General features: G+C 44.8%; 2 protein-coding genes across 3 annotated transcripts in view; one reads left to right on the top strand and one right to left on the bottom strand.

The window, feature by feature from the left end:
- Window positions 1-12,493, bottom strand: part of Pamr1 (peptidase domain containing associated with muscle regeneration 1) — a 178,586-nt gene extending 166,093 nt beyond the window's left edge. For both annotated transcript variants that reach the window (XM_013514345.1, XM_013514346.1), the window contains exon 1: window positions 12,183-12,493. The gene's annotated coding sequence lies outside the window, so the exon portion shown is untranslated. The remainder of the gene's footprint in view (window positions 1-12,182) is intronic.
- Window positions 12,494-13,643: 1,150 nt separating this feature from the next.
- Fjx1 (four jointed box 1) overlaps window positions 13,644-13,846 on the top strand; it is a gene marked incomplete in the record, with an annotated part of 2,519 nt that continues 2,316 nt past the window's right edge. The window contains 1 exon segment of the mRNA XM_005384948.2: window positions 13,644-13,846.

Genomic DNA, 13,846 nt, shown 5'->3' with positions numbered 1-13,846 from the left:
CTGCAAAATAACAGCTGGTGCTAGAAAAATCAGGAGATGCCCCGTTACTTTCTTTTACCCTAATCAAACCCTCAAACCCCTAAGTGAGTGAAACCATTGAGCAAATTGATGGAAATTCTGGATTCCAGCAAACTGTTGGAATCAAAAAGACAAGTGTTGTCAGGGTGGTGTGGGTGTGTTTGTCATCACAGTCACCATTCCTCCAGACCCAAGACAGATATATCACTCTGTGGTGTATCACAAACCATATAAATAATAAATTGTGCTGCCTGTTTTTGATTTTTATTGCTCACTGTAAAAAATACACAAAATATATTTTGTTGGGATGCTACACTATAGCTTTGCTGAGTTCATTCACTGTTAAAAGTTTTTCATTATTTAGAAAGAAATACAAGATTATAATTTTTAAAGCACCAAACAACCCAAAAGTGTTGGAGGGTGCATATGGAAAGACGGTCCAGCACAAAACTGTTCCCTCATGTACTATCTGCTCTGTCATTTGGCAAATGCTGGATGCACCAATGCTGGACACTGCTGACTCCGAATGGACCAATCAGACTCTCCTCCTGGAATGTAAAACCTTGAGTGGAAGGAGACTGCACCTGAGACATCTTATACACACAGCCTTGCTAGAAGAACTCCTGCTTGCATACTTGAACTTCTCAGTTCTGGTGTGTACCCACCTCCAGCACCAACAGTTCCATGGATGCTACTTCTTGCCACCAGAGGAGCAGTGTGAGTACAAAGTTCAGTGTGTGAGTTTCAGTGTGAGTACAAAGTTCACCATCACTGTACAGGCATGCATACAAAAAAAGTCACATTCCTTATTACTCTTTGTGATAGTTAACTGTGTCAACTGGACTAGATTAAGAAAAGCCTAGCAGATTTAGTGGAGCATAGTTCTGGATATATCTATGGATGACTGACATGCAGGCCCCAAATTGAAGGAGGGAAGGTCCACCCCAGATGTGGATGGCACCAACCAATAGGCTTGTAGCCTAGATGGAATAAAGAAGGAAGTGAGCTCTGGTCTTTGCTATTGCCTTTGGATATTCATCTTCAGTGCTTCCAGCACACTTTTCAGCCTTCCAACATGGATTCACACCAGATTCTTGAGTGAACTGCAAGCCTCCAACCTTCAACTTGATCCTCCAAGTCTCCAGCAGACAGACAACCATTCTGCATACCTCCACTTGTGATTTTGCAGCCATTGTAAGACTACTTAGTAAATCTTTCATATACTGTATATACATATATAAAATATAATATTATATCTGTTGCTCCAGTGAACCCTAACTAATATACTTTCATATTTGAGCCTAACTGCTAACTTGAGCCACCACACATATCCATTAACACACACACCCCACACACTATTCCCACAATGTTCCATATAATGTAGAATAAAAATGTGCAGTTAAAAATTCAAAGTGCGTCCCCCCCAGACATTTTCTTGAGCAGTGATACTATTAACAGGCTTAGTATGTGTCCTCCCCGACATTATGCAGCTGGGTGTGTGGGCCTTGACATTTACTAAAACTACTACACAAGGGCCGACCACAATCTTTGTTATGTGTTTAAATAAAAATTTATTACGCTAAAGTGTACATTGCCATTAATCCCCCTCAAAATAATCCCCTTCACTTCACACACAGCCCAGCATTCTTGCCACTCTCTGAAGCAGTCTGGAAGTCATCCTTTTTGTCGTTTCAATATGTGATCAAAAATACGGTGAATGCTGCTGCTGCGTGTCATCTAATGGAAAGGCAGGCGAATAAAAATATTAAGGTGTGTCCTTGTCCTCCTCCACCTCATGCACCAGGGGGCACTGTGTGACTTCTGGCTCTTCCCCAAAGTCCAAATGACTATGCATAGTAAATGTTTTGAATCAATTCAGGACACTGAGGTAACCATGACTGTGCAGCTAAACACATTCACGAGAAAGGATTTCCAGAACTGCTTCAGAAAGAGGCGAGAATCATGGGATAAGTGTGTTCTTAAGAAGTGGGAATATTCCAAGAGAGGTTAATGAAAATGTGCCTTTTATTGTAACCACTTTTAAATTTACATATTCATTGTGTCTGGTGATCACACCTCACATGCCAGAGGCTGTATTAAAACTTTTCACCTGTTCTATTTTATTTGATCCATAATCTTGTTTAATTCTCACAAGACTTCTAAGAGGCAAGCATTAGTATTCCATTTTACAAACAAGAAAACCAAAATGGGAAGACGTGCAAATACTTCACTACTCTCTGGGATCCTGAAGAGCCACGCAGATGTGGTCACCCTTAACCAAATGGCCTTCTAAAAGGGAAAGATGGAGATAAAGTCAAGTATCGTGCTTTTGTATGCTGGCTTTATTTTGTCCTTCGCGAGCAAGCGTGTCAGACATGGGAGCAGAAAAGTAAAAGGAAGTTTTTTGTTTCTTACCATTTCCTCTTAGCCATGTCAGAGTCATTTTAAGATTGCTTAGAGAAAATGAGTCAATCATCAATTACTTCCTTTTTCTGTCTCTGCCTCCCTTTGATTCGTTCCTCTACTTGTTAACCAACAGAAACAGGCAAAGATTTCAAAATAATCCCTTGCTCTCTTTTTGGTCATTTTTCTCTGCTTCTTTCTTTCTATTACAGATGCTGATAGGTAAGATAGGGTGTACCACTGAAGCTGGGTATGATGGCACAAACCTGCAAGAAGCTGAACAAAAGCTGGGTATGGTGGCACAGCACTGCGGGAGGCTGAGACAAAAGAATCAAAAATTTGAACCCAGCTGGAACAATTTATCAGTTTATCTTGACTCTATCTCAAAACACCAAAATAAAAAGGGCAGAGGATGTAGCTCAGTGCAAAGGCTCTGGGTTCCAGCCCCAGAACTGAAAATAAAGTACCACTGAATGGAAGAAAAACTCTCAAATATTCATTTTTTAGCAATTCTTAGTTTTTTCCACCCTCAGCCCTGAAGTTTTAGTGGACACTGTAACATACATGTAACATATACATGTCACCACATGGAAGACCCGAGACAGTGACAGAGTTAAAATGTACAGTTAAAAATTCAAAGCGTGGGGCTGGGGATTTAGCTCAGCGGCAAAGCGCCTGCCTGGCAAGCGCAAGGTCGTGAGTTCGGTTCCCGGTACCGGAGAAAAACCAAAAAACCAAAAAAAAAAAAAAAAAAAAATTCAAAGTGTGTCCCCCACAGACATCTTCTTGAGCAGTGATACTACTAACAGGTTTAGTATGTATCCTCCCTGACATTATGCAGCAAGATGCATTTAACTGAGCAAAGATGGAGGGAGGGTCATATCAACTCTCTGTGGGGGAAGTGAGGTGAAGCGTGTTCAAGCTCTAGGTCTGTTGGAAACTAGGTGTGAATCTAGGGCTCATCAAACAGCCCTCTAAAGCTTGACTTTCTCTTACAACAAACAGAAACAGTAACTCACCCCCGTCCTGCCACCCTTCCCTAGCAGATTGTTGTAAAATCCAATGAGACTGGCCTACAAAACTGTTCTGCAAAGCCTCAAGGAGCTGTATAACATCACACCATTATTCTTCAGCCTTTGTCTTGCTACTCCTGAGGCCCACACTGCCTCTAAAACGCAGCCATTCTTTAAACTCAAGTGGAAAGAAACCCCCTCCAAATTTTCTTTCTTCTTATTCACTTGAGTGAAATAGAAAGGAAGGAGAGATATTCAGGAGCAAGTCAGGGTGTGTGGCGCATAACAAACATGCCCAGTCTCTCAGAGGCATCTTCCCTGCGGCAAGCTCAGAACACCCATGAGGGGCAAAACCATCATTTTAACATAAGCAGATTTTAAGAGCAGCAAAGAGGAGAAATGGCAACAGGTGTTCTCATGCTCCTGTCCTTACCCAGGTTAATCGCATCGTGAGACAGAGCTAGTGATATCCCTAGGACTACCAGGCCAGCCCAGGCTGGATTCAAATTTGCAAATTTTCTTGCCTCAGCTTCCAAGTATGCTGGGATTACAGGGTTGTGCTACCGTACCTGCCCTCATACACAGATATCCCACCCATAAGCCATTAACCACAGTAAGCCTGGCTGCAACTCATTTCCCTGCAGTGGGCCTGGGCATGATCCCCAGCAGAGATGAGGAGAGAGGTAGGTAGTAGATGCTCCAACATGCTTGGAGTAGACAGCACACCAGTACCAAGGAGAAGCACAACTCCCATGTAAGAGGCCCTTTCGCTAATTCACTGGGGCATGTCTCAACTCCAGCAAGCTATAGTACACACTGAGTATTCCTTACCCAAAATGCTTGGCATTTCAGACTTTTACACTTTGGAATATTTGCATATGCATAATGAGATATCTTAGGGATGGGAACCAAGTCTAAATTCATTCATGTTTCATGTACATCTTATACACATAGTCAGGAGGTAATTTTATGCAATATTTTTCGCACACCTGTGTTTTGATCGCAACCCATCACATGAGGTCAAGTGTGGAATTTTCATGACATGCGCAGCATCGTGTCGGTGCTCAAAAGTTTTGGCGTTTAAGGCATATCAGATTTTGGATTTCCGCTTAGGGATGCTCATGCTCTGTTGTGGTTAACATAATTTTGGTCATTAGGCAGATTGGTCATTAGTTGGAGTTCTTCTTTTATGTAGCAGAAATCTCCCAAATCCAGCTCTCACGATGACCCAGTATCTCCATCAATAAAATGGGGGACTACCACCCCTGAGGCAAGAGGGGCACGTGAAAGACAACCTGTACAGACACCCCTTGGCACACTGCCTACCATGCAGAGGGGACACTGGGAACATTAAGTTGTGTCTACCAGAACACACCGATGTGCAAGCAGTGTGGCATTTGAGAAATCTGGATGCTCTGTTGAGCAGAGGTAGCAGCTGAGACCCAGGGGAACATGAGAATCTCTGTTGGACGTGATGTAAGAGGGAAATGACACCTGTCTCTCCATAAAGGGGTGGGTTAGAGGGAAAGGAAGGAGTGGGCCACGAGACAGATAAAGGTCCTGCACAGTAGTGTGTCTCCTCCAGAGTGCCCCTCGGAGCTTCAGTGGAGTCATTAAAGTTGTGATTTGCTTGGGCCAAGTGAGGGGAAGGGGCTGACTGAGGCGTGGGTCTTCACACCCATGGTAACGCATGCGGGGAGCAGGAAGTGGACACAGAGAGATGAGCCTGAAGGACAAAGCTCCAGAGACTCTCAGAAACAGGAAGATAGTCTCTGGACCTCATAGACCATAGAATATAAATTTGGAGTGAGTATAACTGGATCTCGAAGGAGTAGGGAGGCATCAGCTGACACACAGGGTCAGACCACCCTCATGCTTATTATCCCTGTCAGATGGTACTAAGTAAATAAAGGGTGCACCAAACTAGTTTTCAGGGGTGAAACCTGGGGCCCAGGTTTCCGCATCAGTGTTATATTACTGAAACTGCTTCCACCTCACTGTGGAAATACAAAGCTACCTCTTTTCTCTCCATCCCCACCAGTGAGTGTCCGTAAGTTCTCCTTTGCCTTTCCACGTTCTTACCAGCTACTTTTCAGTCCAACAGCGATGTCTTTCCTGAGTCCACAGGTCCCGTGGTCTCGCACATAGGCTGCTCACAATTCAGAGGCCACTCATTTGCACTGCAGTGGGCCCCCTGTTATAAATTACTTACCTGCTGGCCATCATTTTAATGGAAATGGATTTTAAAAAGCAGCAAAGGAATATATTTTCATTTGGAGTTAAAGCATCCATTTTTTATTTCTGTTTGAGCCTGATCTAAGAGAGATGGCAGAAGAATGGCTCCAAGGCTAATATAGTTAATGATTATGATGGAGATCCCAGGAGCGGCCATATTTCACTTGCAGCTACCTCTATGCCTGCCTCACCGCCTGCATTACTTCCTCTTTTCATATCCACTTCCATTAACACCCACCGCAGATGATGGGACCATTATGATAATGTCTCTGCTCTCAGCAGCCTCGATTGGTCTTGACACATTATCACCCTAAGAGCTCAGCCACATCGCACTAAGTCCTATTTATAATAACCCTTGGCAGGAGTCACCAAAATAAAACCTGCTACTTATGGGATATCTTTCATTGGAAGAAATCAGAAAGCTTTACGAGCTTAATTAAGCTTTAGCATCTATCTGCCTGATGAGAGGTGGAGGGCCTTGGGAAGTAGAGAAGGCGCAGAATCGCTAATTGTGCGTTGGCTAAAACTCTGGGCAGTGGTGAAAAACAAAATCAACAAAGCCACTGAGAGTCACTTCTTTTAAGTGGGAAATGTTTGTGGAATGAATTTCTTCAGGATGGGTTGAGACAAACAATCATAGGTTAGTTATCAAAAGAGGATTAAGCTAATCCAACACAGGCAAGTGCTTTTAAGGAGGAAGAAACCGAGCTCTGGAAGAATGTGGTAATCTGCTTTTGGGCACCTGGCTGCTGAGGTCTCCTCCTGTTCCTTCTGCTTGCCTGAATGCCCTTCCCTCTCAAACTCAGGTCTAAAGATCCCAACTTGCTTTTCAAGACTCATGCTAACATATGCCTCCTTGGCGAAGCCTCATTGGACTTCCCTGGCAGAATAACTCACTCCTTATTCTGTGCCTTCTATTTCCATAATAGCTATGGTAATTGATTAGATTTATTGAGCACTTACTAAGTGCTTAAGGTACAGTTCATCCATGCAATAAAGAGTCTGACTTAGTTATCATGTGCATGTCACAGATAAATGAGTTAATGGGCCCAAAGAGGTTAAGGGAGTCTCTCAAGAAGGTACACATACATAAGGGCAACTCAGCCTAGCTACAGGGCACATGTTCCACAGACCAAACCACACTGCCAGGCCAGAAGCCCAGCTGTGATGGAGGAGACCTGTTTACATATCTTCTTCTTTCTCTACTTTGTAAGCTCTGATGTAAAGCACTATATCGTTTGGAAACATTTAGGTTGCACAGAAGAGAAATTCCAACTCAAGGTGGGTTAACCACAAGAAAAGATCAAAGGAAGGGTGGCTCCTGAGTTAATTAATTTGGAAGCTTGACAACATCACCAGAACCTCTGGTTCTTTCCATCTTTCTTCTTTGCATCCTAAAAAGTGTGGCTTTATTTTGCTTTTCTGATTGCTTCAATGCTAGGCCTCCCACCCAGTAGGACATCTTTTCCAGGAACCTTCCACTGAATTTTATTGGCCAGTATCATGTCATGTGCATATGCCTTAACCAATCATTGGCAAGGAACAGAATGATCTATGACTCGTTTAGCCCAATCAGGATCCAGACTCCTTCAAGCTCCATTCACAGTAGAAAGATGGACAGCTGCCAAGAAGGAGGAAGGTAGGTGGAGGATAGCAGGAAGACAACCAACTTTCCTGATGCAGGCATTTGAGGACAAGAGGAAATCTAATGTCCCATCACTTCTTGCCCTGTCCTTTAGCTTTTAGCACTTGGACAAGAAATGTCTGTTGAACTAAATTATGGTAGAGAAGGATACTCATATCACTAGATACCCAGTCTGGAATTCTTACCATCATCTTCTGTAATGAAGACTCAAATAAGTGTTGGCAACTGCTCTATATTTCAGTAAATTAATTCACTAGTGCTCTAGCCTTTGGATTCTGGTGTCTAACACCAGTAGCTGCATGAACCTTCTACAAAAGCATGTCCAAAAGAAAACCAAAACAGAGAACCAAAAATGCTAGTCTCACCATAATTGAAAAGGTTCATGTCGACTTTGACTTTCTTTCCAGAAATATAATGTGTTCTTAAAAGCAGAACTTGTTCAGTCCAACCGGTTAATTGCGTTCAAAGATTATTGCATTTCCTGGCTTTCTTCTAGCTCTCTATAGACTCTAGCTGGAACCAGCCATGCACAGTAGTGTCTTTCAACAGTCACTTGCTATAGTCACATGGTTTCAGTTACAAGTGGCCAACTGCAGTTTGAAAATATTAAGTAGAAAATTCCAGAAATAAACAATTCATAAGAATTGTGGACCATTCTAAGTAGTGTGATGAAATCTCATGCCATCCCACCTACAACATGAATCATCCTTTTGTCCAGCATATACATACTATACACACTACCCGCACAGTAGCCTTTTCAGTTAATCAGATTGAATATTGCAGTATCATAGTGCTTATGTTTAAGTAATTCTTATTTTACTTAAACAATGGCCCCAAAGCTCAGGATCAAACCCAGGGGTACTTTACCACTGAGCTACCTTCCCAGCCCTTCTTTTATTTTTTTTATTTTGAGACAGGGTTTTGCTAACTTATCCAGGTGGGGTTCAGATTTTTAATCCTTCCACCTCAGCCTCCCTATCTGCTGGAATTGTAGGAATGCAACACCAGGGATATAAAGAGCAACTTTTGGAAGAACCATATAATGGTCAATAGACATACCAAGAAAAGGAAAACAATCCCTAAGCAGAAAAATAATATACCACATTGGGAGAGAAAATGAAAAATAAGGAGAGTCTTAGTTAAGGCTCCTATAACAAAGTATCATAGCCTGAATCTCTTACACAACAAATATTTCTCATACTCATGGAGACCTGGAAATCCAAGACCAAGGTGGATGCAGATTTGGTCTCCTATGAGAGCTCTCTTCCCAGTTCACATGGTAGAGAGAGGCCTAGCAAGCTCACTGGGGTCCCTTTTATACCAGCACTAATACCATTCATTAGGGGTTGACTCTCCTGGCCTGACCACATCCCAAAGGGCCCCACCTCCTACCATCATTACATTGAGGGTCAGAATTTCAACATATGAACTTGGAGAGAATGTAAGCACTCAGTCCACTACTGACAAACATAAACAAGGAGACTAGCCCAGATGGTTAGAAATTTGCCCAAGACCAAAGGATAATGGCCATTGTAGGGATCATAGGATATTTCTCTGACATCTCTTTTCCTTCTCTTCCTTTTCATGAAGGGTGTATTTGGGGGCCTTTACCTTTGGAAGGAACTTGCAACTCAGGTGACACAGAAGGGTCAGGGCTGAAGGGTGTAGAACAGTGAAAGGAAGTCAGAAGCAGCCTGCCTATGACTGGCTGGAGGCTCTGGGCTTTCAACAAGAGTTGCACCATGGAGGCCAGTTGGTTCGGCTCCATAGAGAAGTAGCAAAGTTGTCAGGGAAGATGCCAGCAGGGACATAAAGAAGGGGCAAGGGGCTGGAACACCACCCATGTTAGGCTGCTCAAGACAAAGTGACACACTTGGTAGAAGACACTGGGCAAGGAAACAGTGGAATCAGAAGGGGAAAACTATAACGATGAACACTCAGACAGGATCTTTCAAGCACTTTAAACATAAGGGCTTAGCGGTGTGTAAACCTATGTCTTAGTCCCTTTCTCCATGCTGAGACACAATACTCAACACCCACAGCTGGAATGACAAAAGCTTTATTTTGGCTCACAGTTTGTGGAGGTTTTGGTGTGTAATCTGCTGGCTCCAAGGCAGGGCGGTATATGACAGAAGGGCATGGTAGAGGAGAAACAGTTCATGGCATGGCAGCAGGAAGCAGAGAAAGAGATCCAGGGAGGAGGAGGGAGATGAACTCCTCCAGGCCACACCCAGTGACCCACCTCCTCCAACCAGGCTTCACCTTCCAACATCACACTTAGCTATAAACTCCTCCGTGGACTAATCTACTGATGAGTATCACACACTCGTGATCCAGTCACCTCCCCAAAGCCCCACCTATGAGTACATGAGGCTGTGCAGGGACCTCTAGATAGACAGCCTATAATTTCAGCACTCTGGGAGGCTGACACAGGAAGACTGCAAGTTCTCGCTGAGCCCAGGCAACAAAATGATGTAGCAAGGGCCTGTCTCAAAACAAAAATTTTTAAAAGGGCCAGAACATAGTCCAGTGCAAAGGCCTGGGTTTATTCCTCAATACTGCAAAATAAAGAGAAAGAGAGGAGAAAAGAAAATGACTGATTTAACCACCACGATGATAATAACCATCATCTTAAAAAGTTTGTCACTACCATTACTAAACATTAGATATCATATATATATATTCTTGGTAATATTAAGAATACTAGTATTGCTGCATTTTACAGATGAGTACACTGAGGCACAGAATGGTTAAGTAACTCACACTACTGGTAAGTCGCAGGACTACGTGTTAAATCCAGATAATCTGTCTTAAGCGTTTATGCTCTTAACCATTTTACTTAGTAGCAACCCCAGAGAACATTTCAAAGCACAATTTAATCTGAGTTGAATACTTTGATTTAATGGAGTGATTTTTATTCTTGACACTGCTCCAGCCGTTTACAATTTGCAAAGGGTTCTTGAACCTCAGCCTTGTCACTTAGCTGCTGTTTGACTTCAGGCAATTACTGACTGCACTTCAGTTTTCCCATCTGTAAAGTGGGGGCGATAATGATACTTGTTGAGGGTGTTAATTGGGATAAAGCACATGCAGGGCTGAGCCCCATATTAAGCCCATAATGAGCATTCAGTAAGTGTTCGCTGCCACTGTTGTTATGGTTACTATTCATATTTCATGAGCTGCAAACAAGCCCGTGAGTTAGGTAGGATTTATTACCCTCATTTCTCAGGTTCAGAAATTGAAACTCAGAAGGCAGAAACCAGCCCAAGGAACAACCCAGAAAATGGAAATGCCAGGCTTGGAAAACCTTCCACTTTTCAGGCTGCTTCCCTGTCCCAACACTCACTCCCACCTCCTTTCTTTTCACCAGGAGGCACTGATCCATAGGTACCTTTGAAGACAGAGAGGGACTGGCCCAGGGAGGAACTGGAGAGGATTAAGAAAGGCGTAAAGGCACAAACAGCTTCCTGTTTAGGGACTGGTGAGCAGTTTCCCCGCATGCCCTGAACAAATGCCGGGAGGAAGGACTGAAGGTGCACGGGGTGATGTTCTGCCTACCCATGCAGCCACACTGGCTTGGCCTGGGGTGGGAGAGGCGGCCCTTCAGGTCTGGAAAAAAGGAGACACAGAGGGCTTTCCTCCAACAGGGGAAAAGGGGGCCATCCTTACGCACTACCTGAAATAATCAAACACCTTTTTAAAACTGCATTGCATTTTCACAAGGCTATGCCTTTGGTCTTCTGTAACTCTGAATTTCAATGAACTTGTTAAAGTTTCTATTAGGAGATCCCGTTCTGGTACATGGTGCACCCAGTCCTGGGGCTAAAACAAAGGGCTGTTCAATGAAACAAAGCCAGTCCAATTTTTTGAGGTGGGAGATGGTGATCAGCTTCTAAATACCAGTTTCCTCATAGTTACCAGGAATACGATTGGGAGTTACTGGATTTGGGATGTCTGGCATTGAAGCCATCCTTCCCAGACTCCAAACCATGTGCTCTCCCTACATGCTTTATGCAAAGCTCCCATCAGTGTTTTTCCTTTTAATATTAATGGAGGTTCTTATTTTGTGTCCTTTAGTAGTAAGGTATCCCTTACAATTTTGAAACTTACTACTTGTATGGCTTCATTTCATAGCTTCCCAAGGATTTATTCATCAAATTTTTATTGAACACTCACTGAGTGCCAGGCATTGTGCCCAAGTGGTCACAAAACAACGGACAAGAGTGACTCGTGCAGTTTACAGAAAAGGATCCCTGGCAGTTATTTAACCATAGCTTTTGTTAACAGTCACAAAGCCAGGGCCACCAACTACTCGAAATTCCCCCACACTTCGGAGGACATGCCTGGGCCACAGTAGTCACTTAGCATTCTCAGCGTTTAATTTCATTCATCTTCCAGGTAAAAATGTGCACTTTTGTCTAATTAGATGATATTCTACTTGTATCCACAAGGTGGAGATCTTGCTTATAGTTTGCGCAGGATGAAAGGGCTACATTTAAAAAAAAAAAAAAATTCCCAGTAGAAGTTAAACCAAAAGACAAAATTTAAATTCAATTTATTGAACACTTATTTAGTGTAATATACAATGGTAGGTGGTAAGGTAAATATAAATTTGATAAGACATAGTTCCTGCCCTCTAGGGAAAGATGGGGGAGGGAGCTTGCCCAGGACAAGAATATAATGCCTTTTAATGAATTAATATATTTTGATGTACCCATATGGGAGCCATTGTAATCCTTTCATCAGATAAGAGCTATAAAAAGGCATGCTATAGCTACCATGCGGTTCAGAACAGATTTAGCAAAGACCCTACACCTCGGCTTGTATGTACTTTCCACACCATGAGAAACCCATGAAAATATACATACTGGCTACAGCAGAAAGGTCTCAAACAGGTTCTTTTCCGATGCCGGTGCTCAGCAATAAACATTAGCATGTCTGCCCCAGAACTCGAGAACATTCATTCTTTGGAGAATAAAATACACAGCGCCAGCTGATACAGTAGAGTCGATAACACTCACCTACACCTGATGGGAGATAAATACATGTAAGGAAACAAATTCGAGCTCTTGACTCTCAGGAGGTGGACTCCGCCCTCATCCCACCCCCAGTCGGGTGTCTAACTTGGGAATTCCAGGTTTAGATGCACAGCACTCCAGGGAGAGGGCCGCTACCTTCCTACAGGCGCCCTGGTGGACTGAACCTAAGGATGGCTACAAGATAAATTGGGGCTTTAGTATTGCTCTTCCACCACCTCCGCACCATTACTGTACCCTGTATCATTAAAACAGTAGATCAAATGCAACATAGGGTTGTTGTTCGTTTGTGTTTAATTGAAAATTGCACTGTGGAAATAAAATGACTCTATGATAGTTTAAATTTTGAGAATGCTGATTATACACCCAGAACTTTGCTCAAGAAGAGAAAATCAAGCAGCATTCCACCAGCAGACCTGGGTTTGCCTTTTAGCTTCTCCGCTTGCTAACTGGACGACGCTGAGAAAGCCTCACCCCTTTTCCGTGCCTCAGTTTCCTCGTGGGGGAAAACACCGTTTTTTTCAGAGAAGCTGTCCCTGTTGTCCCTCTCCCCAGCACATGAAAGGCTGCAGTGTTCTCCGCAACCTAAACCTGTCACTTGAGCGTAAGCCCCGTGAGAACTGAACCCAGACCCGTGGACTTCACCGCCCCCTACTAGAGCCAGAGCTCGTCTCTTTGTTGAATGAACCCACGAGTGATGAGCTGTTTGCACCGCGAGGTTTCACTCCCAGAGTCGCTGGGGAAGGCGGGACGGCCAACCTCAGGGCGCACAAGCCCGCAGTGACCCGTGAACGAGCCAGGAAAGAAGGGGTGTCGGTTCAAAGTTGTTGGCTACAGATGGTTCCCCAACCGGCTGGAGTCACAGCCTCTGGGGCTGGAATAGGTTCCGGGGAATTTACATAAAGCAGCGCGAATCCCACCCGGGAAAAGCAAAGGGACACGCCCTGATCTCCCCCTCGCAGAGCCGGAGCACAGGACTGGGTGGGGGTCTGGGTGAAGTTTGCAGATCTGGTACTGCCCAAGCCTAGGGACTCAGCTGCCGCCCCACCCCAGCGAGGCCGGAGATCGCGTCTCCCACGCCCAGCCTCAGACTCCGGCTCCGGCCGTCCCCTCCGAAGCCCCTGCGTGGGCGCCGCCAGCCGGGCTTCCTCCGGGCCCCTAAGTGCCCAACCGAATGTGGGGCCGCCTCTCTCTCCGGGAAGGATCCATCGCCGCTTTAAGGGGAAGAGGAGGCGAAGGGGCGGGGGAGCGGGGGGCGGGGAGCGGTGGCGGCGGAGGAGGGGGAGGGGGGTGCCCCGCGCTCCCACGTGGTCCCGGCGCCTGTGAATCGCGCCCGCCGGAGGGTCTCACAGCGAAATACAAAAGCAGCTGGGAAGCGGCGGCGAGGCGAGTTCCCAGCGCCGGGCAGAGCGCCGGACAGAGCCCCGCAGCGCTCCGCGGCCGCGATGGGGCTCAGGCGCCCGAAGCCCCGGAGCCGACAAGCTGCCGGGCCCGCC

This window comes from Chinchilla lanigera, unplaced genomic scaffold (genome assembly GCF_000276665.1).
Source record: "Chinchilla lanigera isolate Chin_1 unplaced genomic scaffold, ChiLan1.0 scaffold00021, whole genome shotgun sequence".
NCBI classification, from domain to species: Eukaryota; Metazoa; Chordata; class Mammalia; order Rodentia; family Chinchillidae; genus Chinchilla; species Chinchilla lanigera.
This window is presented reverse-complemented; position numbering and strand designations above follow the sequence as displayed.